Source organism: Brachionichthys hirsutus, chromosome 3 (assembly GCF_040956055.1).
Source record: "Brachionichthys hirsutus isolate HB-005 chromosome 3, CSIRO-AGI_Bhir_v1, whole genome shotgun sequence".
Classification (NCBI taxonomy): Eukaryota; Metazoa; Chordata; class Actinopteri; order Lophiiformes; family Brachionichthyidae; genus Brachionichthys; species Brachionichthys hirsutus.
In genome coordinates, this window is record NC_090899.1 from 1236067 (window position 1) to 1255157 (window position 19091).

Below are 19091 nucleotides of genomic sequence, written 5' to 3' on the forward strand. Positions count from 1 at the left end.
TGCAGCGATGCTAAGCGCTATCATTACCATTTTCTACCTGGGGGTTCGGGGAGATAACAGGCACCAGTGATAGCTCTATTCTGTGCAGGGATGGGGAGGCCTTTTTTTGGGGTGGGGGTGCTCATACATTTTTAAAGGATGTGTTTGGTGCACCTTCACATCCATTATTCTCCGATGCTGCATGCAAACAGCTGAGTCACAGTCTGAGCGGCCGCCGCAGGTCGACGCGTCGCCTGTCAGGCGGAGTTCAGGGTACATTTATTATTTATTGTCCCATCAGAAGGTCAAAAGTTTTAATTAAAAAGGCTGCCGTTTGTTTCATGGCCTAAAAATACAAACTTTTGAAAAAGGAATAAACAAAACGCAACGCCGCTGAAACCGTGATGTCATCGCCCCCTCTTTGTGAATAGCCACTAGAAATCCCGCCTCACTCACGCACAGGTCGGCCGCACGTAACGGCGTACTCGTTTAACGGCGTACTCGGAGTGGCGACGGGCTTTTGGCGGTATGAAAGTACGAGTTTAGCGACGAGTCGTGTGCTGGAAAAGCGCGAGCGACGGCCGCTCGTGTAACCTGGCGTCCCGTGATGAACACAACCCGCGTGATCGGCGGCGTCTCCAGCTAATCACGTCCTATCAGCCGCGCACGCCTTAAAGAAAACAGACGAGCAATTAGGACGCGGTTATTTGTCATAAACCGCCATGCAAATGCGGCGTAATTGCCCGGCAGACCTTGAGCGACAAGTCATTAGATGATTGTCGGCAACGGTTGATTATGACGGGCGCGTGTCGCTGGAGCGACGCGCCGACATCATTCTGAGGCCTCGGCTCATCACATCCGTCACCAAACACAACCTCGGTGACTGAGGTCACGCCTCGGATTCAGGGTGTCGGTGCAGAATAAAGTTCCTCGCAGGCAGCAGACTCTTTTAAAGACGGGGGGGGGGATCAATAACTTCTCGCCGTGTTCAGATTAAACGCGTAGAGGCGGAGCCTGCAAGGATTCATTTCTGAGGCGGTTCCGGGTCCACATGGCGCTCCGCCGCTGTGTGCAGACGGATCCAGATCTGGATCCTGATCCGTGTCGGCTGGAGACACCGGTAGACGGAGAGTAGATCCTGATCCACCAAGATCCGGGTTTCCAGGGCCGGGTCGCCCCCCCCCCCCTAACAATCAGCCAATCCTTTCTAATGCTGCGAACACGTGCACACGCTTCTGCTTGTGCACGTGGACACGTATGAGCACGTGTCGCGCTGCCCTTCATAATCAGGGGGTCTGAAAGAGCCGCCACTCGGCGGTGAATTGCTCGCAGCTGCGGGCCCCCTTGTCGCGCTGGCAGCCTCGGCCCTGTCATCGAGCGCCCGCCTATCTGACCCGCTAATTTTGAGCATATGTAAGTGCTCTGAAAGTGGCGAGCCTTCTGACACGCCGCGAACAGCAGCTGCGGCAGCTGCCCCGAAGGAAAGCTTTATTTAATTCAATTACGTCTTTTGGAGATATGTAAACGAGGAGCTGAGAGGGTCAGGTGGGTGATGGGCGGAGCGGAGGAGGCGGGGGGGGGGGGGGGGGGGTCCTACCTATCCTCCTCTCATCCCCCTGGCTTTCCCTTCCCTGAGCCCTAAAAGGAGCCGCCGTCGCCTCCTTTCCAATTAGAAACCCAAAAGAGTCGAGGCCCAGGTGGCCTGATAGGCAAATGATTGGGTGAGTAACTGTTGCAAGACCCCCCCCCCTCACCCACCAGAGTCTGAGGGGGGATAATCAGGGTCAGGATCCTCTGCCACGCTGATCAGGACGTCTCAGCCCCCGGGCAGCCCTGCAATTAATGCGCCGCTGAAAGAGAGCAAAAATATTCACCATCTGGCAATTAGAGCTCGCAGGCTCCCTCTCTCTGCCGCTGCTCCTCTTCTGGGCTTTAAATGCGATTGTGATCTTATTCTGGTTGCAGGTTCGGCGCCTCGCTCTGGCCCAAGGCCCATTCGCTGCTCGCAGAGCCTATATAGGAATGAACGAGTGCAGGATCGCAATCCAGGGCAATTCAGAAGCCCCCTCTCGGTCCCGGAACGGAGGCATTCTAAGCGCTCTTCTGTGTCGTCTTTCTCTCGCCCACTCACCGCCGAGGCTTCATCCCATCGCCGGCTCTTCCAGCTCCAGCTGCTTTCTGGGCTGAAAAGGGGTTTGAAAGAGGCGGGCGCCATCACGATCAAATTAACTCTTTCTCTCTGGATGGGAGCAAAGGTTGTCTTTGGTGCCGTCGTCTGTAGTCGGGGTGTTTTTCTTTTTTTTCTTTTTTGACACATCAATGATGTTATGATTAGTTATTTTGCTGCCAACAATGGCCGCCAAATGCTCCTGAATGCCCTTCGCCGTCAAAGAGGAGCGGAGGGCTGCTGAAAGGACATTGATTTTCGGAGATGTCAGCCACGGCGTCGTCTCTTTTTTTTTTTTTTTTTTTTTTACCACCCCTGCTCCTCTTCCCCACACAGTCATTGTGAAATTCAAATGTAGGCGATGACAAACAGAGTGATTACATTTGATCTGGCTAGTTTTGAGTTGCAAATGTTGCCACCTCGACATTTGGCTAGTGCGAGCCAAGGTCTCCGGGACAATGGGGAAGCAAATTTGAGGAAGTAGCAGGGCGCGGATCGTACCACTCGCACGGCCCCGGGGGGGGGGGGGGGGGGGGGAGGCCGTGAAGGTTTGGCATGAATCAAGACACGAGGGCGAACCTCCTCGTGGAACGACGCATGCAAGGTCGGCGTTTGTTGGCTTCTCGCCGTCCGCCGACCGACATTTTTAAATGCTGCGCCGTCCATCTCGCCGTTACGCTTTCCTGTAAAGCGATAATTACAGATATTAAATTATTAAGAGTCATTATCAAAGCTTGTGCTTAACTTGTTTTGTTGTTTCAGGTTCCTGTGATCTCAGGCACTCATTACTTATTAACAAACTGGATACTTTTCCCCAGTTGCCGCGCGGCGACTTTCGGCGCTAATGACGTGTGCTTCCTGTTTGCCCCCGTTTTGGCTCCAACAAAGAGCAGCAGAAATAATATTGGAGTTAAAATGAGGGAGAAGAATGCCTATTTATTGGCCCATGGAATCATTATCATAAAAGGAGATTAATTAAACCAGTAATTTGAATTGACTGTTTACATAGAAGAGCAGTGGTTTTAGTCTGGGTTCAGAATAAATGGCGCCATTTCTTCAGGGTGATTAGAACCAGACTTTTTCTTTACAGGGCTATTTCTGCACCATAGTGTCCTTTGGAGTAGCAAACATATATTGATTGATTAGAAATGTATTAGAAATGTTTAAGTAGCAACAGAAACAGCTTGAAGAAAAGAATAAACAGCTAGCTAAATGAAAGCAAGAACAGATAATAGAACAAAACATTTCGCTAACAACAGAAACATTCCACTAGAAGCGAGGAATAACCACTGAGATAAAACAAAGTGCTAAAAGTAATGGATGAACACTTTTAAGTTAAAAGCAACACAAACATTTCACTAACAATAACGAAAAATACCTCAAAAAGCTTAAATAAATTAAACTGAGCTAAGCTAGCGACTGAAAGATAATTAGCTAACAGCAGCTCGACAGTTGAAACAAGTAGAAGTAATGGAAGATAAAACAAATATTTATTATATTTACTGTTAGTTTAAACTACCGGATATTTCCATACGACAAAATGTCACATCACGTACTTCTCTTACTTTTATAAGTCCAAATGAAAAACATGGAAGTAGTTGAAATGTGGACATGAAGACGGAATAAAACATTATAGAGTCACTATAAAAAACAACTGTTTATTGTTGTTTTAAAAACTCTCCAGATTCACGCCTTCATCTGGCGTCAAAGTCTAATCTCAACGAACTCTGCGCCGTAGCCGTGTTAATAAACGCCGTGTCAGCGCGGCACCGCAGGAACCGACCCATGGTGAAACGCTGAACGCAAACATATATAGTTTAATGGACTATAAATGGCTTCATAAAAATCTCCTTGAACGCTAACCGCTCCCAAATCCGTGCATCTGAACGGACGCCTCCGGAACCAAATTTAGCCTCTAAGGGGAATGTCTGCGGGCAGGTACTCCTGAAATAGTCCCGGTGACCTTTGGAGCCGACCACCTCCTTCTAAACTCGGCTCCATTGCAGTTTGGGAATAGAAAGACAAACACTGAGGGTTGGAAACGGCGACCTGACGGGCGTCTCCTGACCCCTCCCCGCTCCGAGAATCCTTCTGGAAATAACCCAAAAGGTTGAAAACAAAATACCTGAGGCGCGTTACGAGAATCAGAAGCGCTCAGACAAATCACAGACCAGCCGGCGACGAAGGTGGGGAGGGACGCCGCGGCGTTTCGACGCGGGGGCAGAGGGCGTTTTGCGTTTTGACCTGCAGGACCTCCACCCAACTACACCTCCGACTCGGATCTTTGAACCCGGGCCCGAGCGCACGCCGCGGTGATGTCACCATGATGACATCACCTTATTCAGATCTACGTCGTGAAAAACAAACCAATCACCATTTATCATCAAAAGAAGATTTTTTTATAAATATATTTTAAGTAAAAATACAGAAGGAGACACTTATAAATCAAACATGAATCTCTACTTGCTGGATTTTATTTTCTATATAAAAGGGATCAAATAAAAGTAGCAATAAATAGAGTTTAGTAAAAGTAAACAGGACGTCTCGGTGAATAAAGAATGATTATATTTCGTCCTCTTACTTTCCTCCAGAGGTTTTTTAATCCTGTTTTTTCACACCTCTTTCCACTGTCATTTCTTTTTGTCTCTGTCCTCCTCCTTTCTCGCTCCTCGCTGCTCTCCTTTCCCCACGTTGAACAAATGGGTAATAAGCGGCACTTTGTAGCCCTCTCTTCTTTCAGATCCAGAGTGAGGAGTCTGATTAAATAATCATTGGAGGAGCGGCTCTCCTCCTGCTCCTCACCTTGGGGACATATTGTCCCCCGTCACTGGAACCTCGGGGACAGAAGGCTCCGCCGTGGGGAGGCTCAGCGGGGGAGCGAGGGGCTGATGAAACGGAGATCGGGTAATGAAGGCATGGCCCATGGCTTCCGTGGCTCTGCCATATGTTTCACCAAATGCAAATTGCCCCCAATTCAAACAACTTTTTCATCTTGATATATGCAAATGTGTTTATAAATACTGTCTTATAAATATAGCATTGCGTTTGGCTTTTGGAGGAGGGAGCTTTGAATCGGTCTCTAACCTCGCGCTGCTGGTGCGTGCAGCGGCGATGCAACGTGACGGGCTTGGACCTGGCGGCGCCTAATGGCGTCCTGGGGGGACAGGAAGTAAGGGGGTCAAAGGGAGGGTGAGAGCCCGGCGAACCAATGGGAGCTGCCCTAAAGAATTCTTTGTCCAATGAAAATGAGTCCAGTGACAAACCGGGGGGGGGGGCTTCACAAGTGTGCGTGTTTGAACTTTTGACATTTCCCATCATGTCAAGTCCGTCCCGCTTCTGGCAAAGCATTAGCAATGTCTGCTAATGAAGCTAAATCAATTATTAGTTTGAACAGCAAATGAAAGGTTTATTGTGTTTACACGGGTTCTGGCAAACGGATCCTGTGAGGCGGCGCATCGCCTGTGTGTGTGTGTGTGTGTGTGTGAGCGTGTGTGTGTGTGTGTGTGTGTGTGTGTGAGATGCTCGGAGCGATGAACCCAAAACATCAACATCAAAGAGGCAAAATGTTAAATAATGATAAAGCCTTGATTAGCCTAATTAGCCTGATTGAGCTAACGCAGAACTAAACTGTAAATATCTTCTGTTCTGACCTGGAAAAACTTTGCGGCACATCCTTCAGAATAAAAGCATCAGGTCGGATTTTAGTTATTGATCATCCATCACATCACCACTTCCTGTACCACTTGGGGCCCTGTTGGCTGCTCCCGGTCGGGGGGGTGCAGTCGCCACGGTGATGATCAGATTGTCCCAGTCCCGCTGGTTCCCTTGGAGACGGCACCTGGATCGAACTTTGTGCCAACGTCTTCGTTACCCGCGGCAACAGCAGCTGTTTGCTGACCCAGCGATGTGGGTCAAGTGGGTCAGATCTCACTCAAAGTGTGGCGGCAGTGAGGACTGTCGTAGTCAGTAATGGTGCATTGTGGGAGAAGGTGTTCTTCACACTTTAGCTCTTAGGTTGGGAGACTGACCCATTTGATCTGAGTCGATGCGCCGCCGTGTTCGGACACATCCATGTTGAATATGATCAAACGACACCCGGGCCAAACTGGTTTCAGCTCCTTTAGTCGAATGATTTTCACGTTTACTGTTAAAAGGAGTGACTTTCTGCGCTCAGACCTCACAAGTGTTGAAGAGCCAACCCTGCTTCCGAGGCCTTCAATGTGTATAAACCAAATACCGCTCAGTTAATCCGACTGGAAGTGAATGCAATGGTGAAGTTTTTGGAAAAAGAAGAATCAGTTGACTGTGTTCATCAGAATTGCAATAGCTCCCTCTAGAGGCTGTGGTGTGAAAGAGCACGGCCAGAGGTGAACAGCCTCTTCATCAGTGCTGTGGGTCTAAATCCTGAATTTAAAAAAACATTCAGAGCATCCAGAAGTCTGTGTTTATGTTTAGATACATTTATGTGGGTTTTATTTACAAAGAATATGGGAAAATGGAAGTCAGAAAATATTTTTAAGCCCTAATATTGTATTTGGAAAGACGGCACTGTTAAAGTGTGTGTGTGTGTGTGTGCGCTTTATTTGTATTTTTCTGTAGTGACTGATTCATGCAGTATTACACAGTAATCCAGAACCCTCATGAGGAGTGCTGGTTTTTACTTTTGTGCACCAGATGGCAGCAAATAACAAGTGAGTCGACGCCTTCAAGGTAAAAGCCTCAGAGAAATAAAACACAAGATTATGCAAAAGAATGTTATTTCGTTTCTGTTGCTGCTCCTGCAAAAACAAACATTACGATGCTCTTCTTCCCAGATAAGATAAAGAACGTCTGTCGGAGTTTTGAAAAGGGAAACTTCACAGGAAGGTCAAAGGTCAGGTTGTAGGCGTCGACATCCATTGTTTAGCTTCTCTTATTTCTACTTCAAGAGCTTACACAAGCGTCAATCTGATGTCATGGGTGGGCAAGTCCAAAGTTCATTGAACTTTTATCTCCGTTTTCAGACGCCGACCCTAACCCTAACCCTAACTAGTTAGCTAGTGGCTAACGTTGACTGTTTGCAGTTTTGTTGCTGAACAGGAAGAAATATTTAGATTTTTTTATTTAGTCTCAATCAGGCAATGAAAGAATACTCCTCATTTCATCAATTTAAAGTAAAAAATAAAAGATGCACGGCCTCTGGTTTTGGCTTTAAAACATTAAAATACATCATCACAATTATTTCTTTAAAACTGCAGAACAAAGGCATCAAAGTGTAAACTAAAACGTGTTTCCCACCGCTGTGGGTCGGCAGCAAAGGGACTCCACGCTGGTAGCTAATGAGATTGAACCAAAGCTGTAAAGATGTCCGTTGTGAAACCAAAACAACGACCTTAGAGACACTAAGAACAGCCCGTGGAGCCGAGGGACGCTGCAGGGTCTGGACTTTAACCGTAATTTCACCGTTACTGATTTGTACTGCATCCATGGAGCAGGAAGTAAAACCGCAAAGCTCCAGACAAATATATTTACTGTTTATTCCCGCGGCTAGCCAGCCGGCTCTACAAAGCGTACACCGGAGGAGACTTTACAACCCCACCTCCACCCCCCACCGTGCTCTATGCTATTAACTCCCCCACCCCCCGGGGGAAGAGGAGGCGCTCCTCTCCGTTTAACTCCCCACACAAACATATAAACACACTTATCCTCTCATTTCCCTCAAGATGAGAATTCCCGGCAGACGCTCCTGGTGGATTCTAAATTCCTGCACACTGTTGACTTTACGTTCTCTGATCCCCGAGTGCATTCATTTCAAAGGCTTCTGTTTGTAGGGTTTCGGTTAAAAAAACATACAATAAACACATAATAATTGGGTCCCTTTTACGCAGCTTTAAATTATGCGTGGCCCCGAGTGATACAGAATCTGCAAGGGGGTTTGAAACTCTGTGGGGAATTGGCAAAAAAATGATCGAACATATGTACAAATACACGTGTGCGTATGCTGTTTTTACAGCAGGTAAAGAGTTAAAACCCAGGGAAGGAATCCAGCAGATGAAGGAACAAACAGGCCCCCAGACGTGCAGACACACGCACATTTTAAACACCGCCTCGTTCCCACAGGCAGGGTGGAGGAGGAACCGCAGGCTCCACGCTGCGTCCGCCACGCTGGCAGGACCTCAAGTATCAACTCCTTAATCAGCGCTACAATTTACATTTGACTCTTTGAAAAGCTTCCTTGTTGAGGCTGATGGAATGAAAAGCTGCTCGTGTTTTGAGGGTGTGGCGGAAAGATTCCACACTAAGACCTTTAAGACATTAAAGGTCTTAGACATTATTAAAATATTACTGTAAAGGTTAACTGATGTAAGTAACCGTGGGCGGTGCCAGGGGCGTCCCATTACGAACTACCATAAAATGCCATGACTAATATATTAAAAACATTTCCATCGTATGTCTTCAATCTTGATCAAAATAAAATGTGTTACAGGCTTGAAATAAACCTTTACAATAATTTTGAGCCAAATGAAGTGATCGTTCAGCCTGTCGTTTTGTGTTTACCTGAGTTCATGTGATGCAGATGAAGAGTCCTCCTTGTCGTTAGCGCTATTGTTGACGTAGCTGCATAGAAATGGCAACGACAACCACAATGTCCCAACGCTTGCATGCTCTCTGAGCAGCTGTGAAAACAAACAATAGCCGTGCTTGTTGATGCATCATGATGTTTTTAATATTTTCCTACATTTAAATATAACATGAGGCAGTTGGTTGTGGTTAGCGTGACAATAGGCCCGCGCTGCATTTAGAGTATCAAGTAGCACATAGGCTGCAGGAGCTACAGACTCTCAATCAGTGGCTAACCCAGTTAGCACTAAACACGCACTCATAGCAGAGTGTTGCTAACCCAGTTAGCATTAAACATGCACAAAGAACAGTCAGTAGCTAACCCAGTTAGCACTAAACACATAATTACTGCAATAAGTGGCTAACGCAGGTAGCACTACACATGTAGCAAGGGCAGTCAGTGGCTAATCCAGATAGCATGTAGCTACCCAGAGCATTGAGTTGCTAATGTTAGCATTAAACAGTAGCCTATTATACGGTATTGAACACACGCTAATAGCAGTCCGTGGATAACCATGTTAGCATTTAGCATAAACATACGCCAGTATCTTCATAGCCTTTATGGACTGAGATGCATTATTGGCCGCTATCTTAATTATGTTTATTTGTTTATTCAAGCACAAAAGGAAAACAAACAAACCCATATTATCATGTTTTCATGGACGACATGTGGCAGAAACGAATGCAAAGGGAGTTAAATCCAGTTTAGCCTCACTATGAAAACCACACCATTCCGATGTCGTTATAGAGGCTGCCGCCGCCGCCACTTCTGATTTACAGCTCACAAGGTTGTGGGAAGTCCTCACATTTGAGCGATCACTGATAGGGTTAACAGGCTCTTCTCTGCCAAAGAGCCTGGAGCCACACGGAAAGAACATTCCGTACTGAAGGAAAGGTAGTTGTGCGTTTGCGTAGGGAAATAGCGCAACGAGCACTTCCTGTGCAGCCGCCTGTGTTCACAGGTAAGAATTCACCGGCGTGTCGCTGATTCAAGCTGACGAGCTTGGAGCCTGGAGATGCAGGAAATGTGTCTCTCACATGATTTGGATTAACCACACACACATACACACACACACACACAGCGCTAACCACTGCGCCACTGTGCCGCCCCTAACAGTGTCTTACATGGGCTGACTCATCTCTTCCATGTTATTATTACCTTGTCCGGTGTGTGTGAGAGATAAATCGCGGGTTCTTCTGCAATCAGCCTTCACGGCTGTTTTCCTGTCGCCGTGTCTCGATAAGGATGCTTTTTTTTTACCCTCAGCGGACTGTTTTTCAGTCGGAGGGTTTGCTGACTGTGCAGTTTCCTTTCTTTCTCAGCGGACGACCCAAACCACAGAGGCTCCATGACCAGCATGGGGCGGTTTTCCACGTCCACAGGCCTCATTGTGTTCGTCGTTTCTAAAAGCAGGTGCGCCGGGTTCCCGTTTGGAGACCAAACAGGCTTCCCAGAACATGCCTGTTTTAGAAAGATATGTCTTTTTCATACAGAAATTGCCCCACAAGCTTCACGGCAGCGCTTCAGAAAATGATGCCGTCGTCAATAAATATGGGAAATGTGGGCCATTAAGCTGCAGATTGTTTCATGTAATCATAGCCGGGCCTGTTTTGGATTTAACAAAGATCGTCTTTGTTTTTCCACTTCAGGTTTCTGACATCAGAAAAAAGTGGTCCGTATTTGAATAAAAACAACCCGACAGGTGAAACCCTGAAGTCGACGGAGACGCGACAAGCAAGCAGCACTAATAACTGTTGCCGCTTCGCTTCACATCCCATCATTTGGGGTTTCGCGTTACACCTTTGTTCACAGCACCTGCTGAGCAAGGCATCGGCAAACGGTGCAGGAAGTGTTTCATCATTGACCAGCTTGCTGGCTGTTTGCTGAGTGACATCACGGCAGGTAATCGGGTCGCTAATGGAGACTTGTTTGCTGACCGGGTGCAACGCGCTCATCAGCAGAATGAGTTTAACTCCTTGCTGCTCTGTCTCTAAGCTAAGATTAGCTAGCAGAGTAGCGTCGCTCTGTCAGCGTTCGCTCCGTTGATCCGGACTGAAATGTTTCACCAACTACCGGATTTATAATCCGAGTATTTTAGGATTCATGATGTGAGTAGATTAGCTTCAATGATTGATGACAGCATTAATAATCTGAATGCGTTAGCATAGATGATGTTAGCATTTAGCCGTACAACAAAGCTGGCCCCATATTCCCTCATTTTGTCTTTTAAATTCAAGAAAAACTTTATCCAGGAGAAGCAGCCTGTAGCATTTAGCGCCTTCTCTTTTTGGCGGGACACTTCTCAAAGATAGTTTGGCATTAACATTCAGCGGTTCCTAAATCGGTCTGATCGAACAGGAAATGACTAAATCCTGCCCCGTTGTGCTTGAATAATTCCGGTTTTCGTTTGAGGAGACCGCCTGCAATCAGTCAGCAGCAGGACAGGAGGGACGTCCCGATTACTAAAGCCTAATTCTTGGAAAATTCATTTGAGCACATCGCCGTGTGTTTTTTTGCAGGCTAACCGAGGGCACGGCTCTCAAAACCATGAAAGCGCTCATTCAAATGTCCTCCATCGTTATCAGGACCAGGATCCTTCATCACAATTGCGTAACCCATTGTGTTTCCTGGTCAGCGAGCATGCCGGCTAAAGAGAGGAGAGAGGATTCCCGTTGCTCTTGCCTCATTTGGATGCAAGCGGGGGCCGAGTCCTCTAATGGATGCAGAGGCCTTTGTCTGAGTTGAAGCATGGCCCATTTGTCCCGCTGTCTCAACAGGGACGGGGATTTAATGGCCGTAGGTCGACCTAGTTGCCTTGTCTAGCCCACGCTTGTCTCTGAGAATGACTGAAAGAGAAAACTGGGGGCAGAATTGGAGGAGGGGGCGAAAAGGGAGGAACTAGAGGATGCCCCTCCCGATCCCCTGCTGAGTGATGGGACAGCTGAGGGTAAAACAAACCCAGATATTCTCTCTGCAGAAATAGAACAGCAGCATCCAGGAAGGCATGCGCCAACAACTGATGCTAACAGGCGAGATGCTGATGCAACGCTGCGCTCTCTACTGCAACTTGACGAGAGATATGTCGACATGAGTGTCGCTGATGTTCGGGCCTTTTCTGCAGGGACTGACAATGAGGCCGTTTTCTGGTGCTTTTGGGGAATTCGGGGGTGAAAGTCGGTTACCATCTCGCCGTCTGTTCCATCTTTAGCAGCTTGGCGGCAGAGTAGAGCGCGAGCTCCTTCTGCACCAGGCCTTCGTTTGCTTTGTTCCGCTCCTGAAAGGTCACAAGAGCGTGAGAATCTCGCACCGAGGCAGCTGATCCCGCAAACAAACGTGGCGTGCGATCGAGGTGGGACCGCAGAGCAATGAGCGACAAGACGTTAGCGGTGCGTGTAGCGGCTAATCTGACGGTTCAGTCGCACGGATCTCTGTTAATTATGTAAAGTCTTAGCGCCGCCAACGAGAACACGCATGCATGACGTAGTTCATCCGTGCAGGTGTGTACTGCATGATTAGAAGCAGATAAGAAGATCAATGAAGTCACACAAACAGCTTTCTGCGTGGGAGTCTGGGTGCGATCGATCCATTTATCTTCCCCGCCCTCCTGCAACTGTGGACTTTGTCTCTATTCATCCAATGTCGCCTTCCTGAACTGCACCCGTCACCATTACCGTCACCTGAGATTACCCAACAATAATTACGTCGCTTACAAACAACCTGTTTGGATTTATTTCTGCAGAGGGCGAGCTGCATTTTATTTTTAACAAATGTGATTTTATTCATGCTGAATAAATGAAAGTCTTTATAAAAGACTCATCCCATGGCCGTCATTTCGCCTTTGTTAGCTTTTATCTTTTACAACCCACTTTTGTTCTCCGGCTATTTCCTTTATAGATTCGAGATGCACTTCCCTGCATCACATTTCAGGCTATTGTGTCAGTTCGCGTTAGCTACTATGCTATCAGCTCTGAGAGTAAAGCTGCACTCCAGAATCTCGACGAGCATCAGGAACGTCAGCGAACGCCCTAAAACTGCCACATTCCGCGTCACGCTGCGGCGTGTCGTGAAATCCTGCAGGCAGAACTCCGCCGAGTTAAAGCAAATCACGCAGATGCTGACAATAGATGGCAAGGGATTGTGCGCCACCGGGTTTCCCTTTCCGAAGCGGATTCTGCCCCACGTGTTTGCCGGTCTGCAGGGCTCGGGCGAGACTTCCTCCACGCAGGACCAGGATACACCTGCTCTGGTTTAACTGGTCTCGCGTGTGCTGAACGTCACGGGCGTTCTCTCCGTCGGCGCTCATTGTGCTAAAAGTTGCTGAACGAGTAGAACGCCATCAAGTCGCCAAGAAGAAAGGTCACATGGGCCTGTGCTCTGTTTGTTCTTCAGCAGAAGTGAAGGAGTCTGAACTCACGGCATGTTTCTACTTCATTCAGAAGACCTACAGTACATACAGTATATATATATATATATATACATATATATATGTGTGTGTGTGTGTTTTCTTATTAAAAAAACTGCAAGGACATTTATATCGCTTTAGAAATCACATATGTTAAACATGTGACAAATATTAATGGATGCATTACTGTATTTAAGTATTTTAATGACAAAAAAACACATGAAAATTAGCTTTTGAACATATATATATATATATATCTGTGACGTTATCTCCGTGCGAGGGCCTTTTCTCTCCTTTATGATTCAACTTCCTCGTTCTGCCTCGCCACGCGCTGGAAACACGGCTGGCCGAGAGAAAGACTTCCTCTGAAATCCCCACGCTGAAGTTCCTGCAGCGTGTTTGGCGAGCGAATCAAAATGCCTGGCCTCCCGCCAGCCCTTAGATGGGAATTACATTTAGAGGATAAAGCGTCGTGTGGCTTTCGGAGCCTTCAGGATGATGAGAAGTGTTTTTTTTGGGGGGCGCCAGAGACAACAAGGCCACGTCTGTGCTTCCTGCGGTCGCAGGTGGAGGTGAACACTGGCGACTTTTGAACCGTCTGCTTTCGGCCGTCTGAAACGGCGAGCGAAGACAAAGCTTCTTTGTGCTTTTTTTTTTTTTTACAACCACAAAGTTAGATTACTGATGAGACGCCGAACTCTCGTCTCCGGCTTCAGTCAGCTCGGCTTTCTGAAACCGCTGATTCTGGAGCCTCTTCAGGAGGATTTGTGATTGTAGAAAATATTCAAAAAGAAAGAAATCATAAACCGGCCCCTAAATGTTCATTATTTGTCCCCTCGTGTGGAAGAACCGGCATTAATTCCCTGCCCGTTTGTCAAATGTGAGCTCCGAATATTGACGAGCCGTCAAAATGAAGGCGTCTTCGGGTGTTTCCTTTTTTATTTTCACGACTCAGAAATTACATATTTAAACAGCTCCGCCATAAAACATCACAATGACAGGTGTTAAAAAGCAAGGAGGCATGCGGTTCTGACGAAGGTGATCTGTGTTCACAAAAAGAGCATTGTAAGCATTGAACCCAGACGAGACTACAATAGTCAAATGATATTTATACCTGGCCCAGGCCCCTCCCCTCCCCACTGTGTTGTAGACATTGATTTATATATATATAGCAATAAGGATAGACGTGTTTTGTTTTGTTTTTCCTGGCCCTTTAATTCTGCTTAAAAAAACAACCAACCAACAATCAAATGGTCTAAAATATATTTATGGCGACACATAAAAAAAATCTTAAATATAGGTATGCAACAGGGCGACTCACTGAAGCTAATCGTCGTAGCATTCGCTATCTCCGGCACACATTTATTTGTAAACCGCCAGAAACAAACTATGAAGTATTTTTACCCTTAAAATATTTCCCGACTTTCAATCGAGGACGTTTGGAACGAGCTCGCTGTGGTTGTTGGTGACATGCATGTGGCTCGCTGTGTGCACGGAGCACAGCGCTAATTACATGCTAAGTGGGGATTACTGCCGGCCTTTTCTAAGGAGATCCAGCAGAAACTATGGGCATGTGAGTTTTGACTGGGAAAAACCGGAAGGCAACAAAAGAGGAGAAGAAGCTTGACGGGGATTCGGGGTGAGGCGCTGCGATGAATTGACTGCTCGCTAACATTCCTCACGTCTTAACGACATATATGTGACGCACATTCAGTAAAACCGCTACTTTGAACCTGAAGACTAAAGCGTGACCTTTCAGCCGCGGCCCGGTTCCTGGGAGCACCGTATGTGGTGGGAGAGCCTGGCTTGAGTTTATTCTGATTTATGGCTCCGAGGTCCAGGGAGACGCAACCCAGCCCACCCTTCCCATCCCTTTACCCTCCCCCCCGCCTCGCCGCCAGCACCGGGTAGGGGTCTGGTCCTTGTCTAAAACCTGCTTGTTCCACATCCCGATCCAGATAATGGATTAATCTAAGTTACGAATTCTGACAAGACAAGGTGAAGCCCCTCCTCCTTCAGAAGTACCCCCCCAGGAGACTAATGTAGATAAGCATTCTTGCACGGAGGGGCAAAAACAACAACCCGGATCCCCTTAAGTGAGTCAGTCCTGTCTTATCTGATGATGATCCAGCACCCGTCAGAATCCCTCTTATCATTGAACCCAAGTAGAAGGTTCACCTTTCTAAGGCGGCGGGTTCCGGCGCCGAAGGCTCGGCTCAGATTACCATGGAAATGGAGCAAGATTGAAAAGTTCTGGCCCACTGGCCACTGAGGAGCATCAATAAATCCAGCCCCTCCTCTTCCTCGGGCCCGGTTCATTATTCGGCCTTTATTTGCAGTTAATGGACTCGTAGACGAGAGTCCTCACGCTGTGGCTGTTTAAATAACTTTGTCCACGCTATTGGCAATAAGAGAAGAGTCGTGCTGTTCATACCGACGAGGTCGGAGGCGCCCGGCGTCGCTACACAACGAGGAGGAGGAGAACAACGCGGCAGTTCAGACATCAAAGCCTCGCTCCTGGAGGAGCGACTCGGCGATGGTGAGGTCGCGCTCAGATTAGATTAGCGGTCGACGTGATTCAAATGACGGCACGAGGGCGCCGATAGCGTCGGTTCAAATGTCGGTTATTTATGTTGTTTGACGGACAAACAAGATAAACGCTCCCTTTAGTTAGCAGCGCTAATGACAACGGCTAGCTAGCTAGCTGGAGTATAGCAACATTCTGTTGGATTTTCATCGTAGAGGAACAAATTAAATGTAGATTGGTGAGTCTGTCCTCGCATTCTGAACACGGTACGCACCGAATTCAAAAGGAATACAACATTTAATCAGGCTTCAAGCTAATGCTGTTAGCCACACAGATCCAAGCAGCAACAGTCCGTCAAACACACGCACAAAACCCAAACTCTGAACCGTTTGAATTCCCTTTTTTGACATCGACGCAACATTGATTTGTGGGAAGCCTCATCTTTGACGCAGCAACGCGGTTCGGGCGAGTCGGGGCAGGCCAAAGACCGGGGAATGCGAGAAACACCTGTTTCACAGGTTAAGGGGTTAATTATTAACAGATGTACCGTGAATGAGTCCGACGGGGAACCCTCAGGTTTTCACAAGCGAGGGCGGGGCATGCCCCCCCCCCCCCCCCCCCCAGTGATTGCATCGAGGGTGTTACTATGCCTGCGGACACTTTGTCAGAACTTGCTTGCTTTTCTTGCTTTGGAATGTTCTACGTTCGGTTTGCCAGCTGTTCTGGAGAAACAGGCCAAACGAAATGAATAAAACAGGCTGTCAGTCCATGTGTTAAAACCCCACGTACGACCTTGATGTTTCACTCCTTCCTCCTCGTGAAGCATGGGGTAAAGAGGACGTGTGTGTGACCCGTGTGTGAACCCGTTGTAGAGGCTTAGTTCTTTCTTCGGATCGGGGATTCGTTTCAGGGACGACGCCGCAGAGGAGCTGCGATCGCAGGCGGGATCTGATTTGAATTTCAATCGTGACGCAGAGGGAAAGAGCGTCGAGACAAAACCGCTGTCCTCCGTCTTCGTTCACCGAGAGGCTTGAGACGAGCCTATGGGCCTGCAACAGATGTAGAAATGATCGATAGCCCGCACTAACTCCTCATTTGTGTATTTGATTAGTGTTTATTTAAAAAGAAAGAAGAAATTCTGCAAAGCACGTTTAATTTTTGGGCTTCCAAAGCGCTAAATCTTTAGACTATTTTTGGGGGCTGTCATCTGTTGACTGATGGAAGTCCAGCGAGCCCACGTGAACCAGAACGCAGACAAAAAAGCTTAGTAGACCACGGGCTAAACCCGCCGTAATCCCTCACGCCCAAAGAAGACTAACGACAGATTTCACAGGTTTGTGCCTCGCAGTACCCGGACTGGAGGGACACGGCCCTTTGTGGGCCTGATTTGTGTCTGGATGTGGGGGGGGGGGGCGTGGAGTCTAAAGCTCAGGGTCAAAATGTTCCCACATTCCCATTCAGAGGAATCATCACCTCTATAATGAGGCTTCTACGCAGGCTGAGCCTTGGAACGTCACTCTGGGAAGACCCTGAGCAGGGCATTCCAACTATCCCTCCACCCAGCAACACTTCCCAGCTCCTCCCGGGGGGGCGGAATGTCGAGTTGTTCCTCGACTAGATGAGCCATGTAATCCCTAGAGAGTTCTGGGTCCACTCTGGGGTCGCGTCCAGTCGGAAATGCCTGGAAAACCTCCAGACCGAGGCGTTGAGAGCCCCAAACCGCCATGAATCCATGAGTCCTGGCGAATAATCCAGAACCAGGATTTATCAGATACGAGTGAGATCTTCTCGTCTGAACCTCACGAGACGAAGGATGTGGACCCCGTCACGGCGCTCAACTCGAAGCATCCCGGTGCCGCCATTTAAAGCGGATTCAAGTAAACTCACCCGTTGATTTTCTTTTCACACCAGGATCGTTAAAATCTCGCTAACGATGCGGAAGCGTTCCCGGGCATCGTTTCGTGCGTTCACTTCGCCGCGGCTCACCCTCCGTTTCCACTGATTCACAAAACCAGCGGAAACAGGAGTAGACTTCTCCGGCTCCTCAAGCAGTCTCCCTGCCCCCCCGACCCCTTGCAGGTGGCCCCGTTCACCACTTCGAGCAAGGCTGCGGGAGGAATTCACATGTAAATAGGCCACTCGCTCTCAATAGACCGGGGGAGAAAAATGAATCCTTTCATGATAACCTTGCAGAGTACTCAGGCTAGGACTGAGCTTGTACCGCAGCCCCCCCCCCCTTTTTTTTTAGCACACAATGGGATAAATCTCCAAACTCAGCAGAAAAAGGGAGTCTGGAGGTGGATTTATGGGAATAAAGTTGTGCAGTTCTGCTCAGGCATAACCGGCTATGCCTACGGGAGTCTGGGTGTCGGCGTTCAAGGCCAGGAAAGGACTATCCTCAGACACTATTCCCGTTTGAATCTCTCATTCTGGATTTATTTCCCAGCCACAATTAAATGTTTGCTTTTTATTCCTCTTCTGGATCGAAGCCCCGCCGTTCCTCCAGATTAGCATCATGCTATGCCTCCAGGCTAAGAGACGGCGGTCGCCGTCCGGAAACGTTTGTCCTGCTGTTGGACGGGCGGATGAATCCCTTTCCTCTCACTTTTGTCGGGTGTCTTCTAGCGTAAAATTAAACCTCGTGCTAATAAACTTAGCTGACCTGCAAGAGCTTTTAAATGAACCTCTATTGACCGTCAGTGGCAGGGTTTGTGATTTAGCTGGTTTTGGGCGGAGCCTCGTGGGTAATGTAGTTTTTTTAAGCATCAAACATTTTATTGGTAACATGAAATACCACACCCAGTACAATACCTGGATAGGAGACGCCATCGAGCCCCCGAGGTATCTCTCCGGGAGCAGCCCAGGTGGCTCGGTTCCGTTTGAAAGCATTAGCGGTTGGGAATTCTTGCACGGATGACCTGCTCCCAACTACAGGCACCGGAGCTTTCATCCCGTGATCAGAGGGCGTTCAGGCCGAGCACGCCATCCGAGGTCAGCGGGTTAACGGACGGCCCCCCGGACCAGAGATTTATTCACCCCGATCCACCCGTCACCAGAACGGCCAGCTCCGGCACGAGATTGGACTTTCTGCATAAACTACAGACGCCGGATTATGTTGGTTTTTAGTCACTTTCATTCGAAGCGTAATCCCCTGGTGGGCGTTTGTTTCACCACATCAAAAGAAACGGCCTGAGGTGCCAACAACCGGGGGGAGAAGCAGGACAATACGAGGCGATTAACACGCAAACACGCTTGAAGCCGACACGGCTAGCCGCAAAAAAAGGAAGTGGACTCGGGAGAAGTGTGGAACAACCTTCGGCCTTTGAGTTTCCTTCCTTGGAAAACAATCACGAGGCAACCGGGCTTCCCAACATGAAAACATAATCCATCAACGTGTGGCGTGGAACCTGACAGC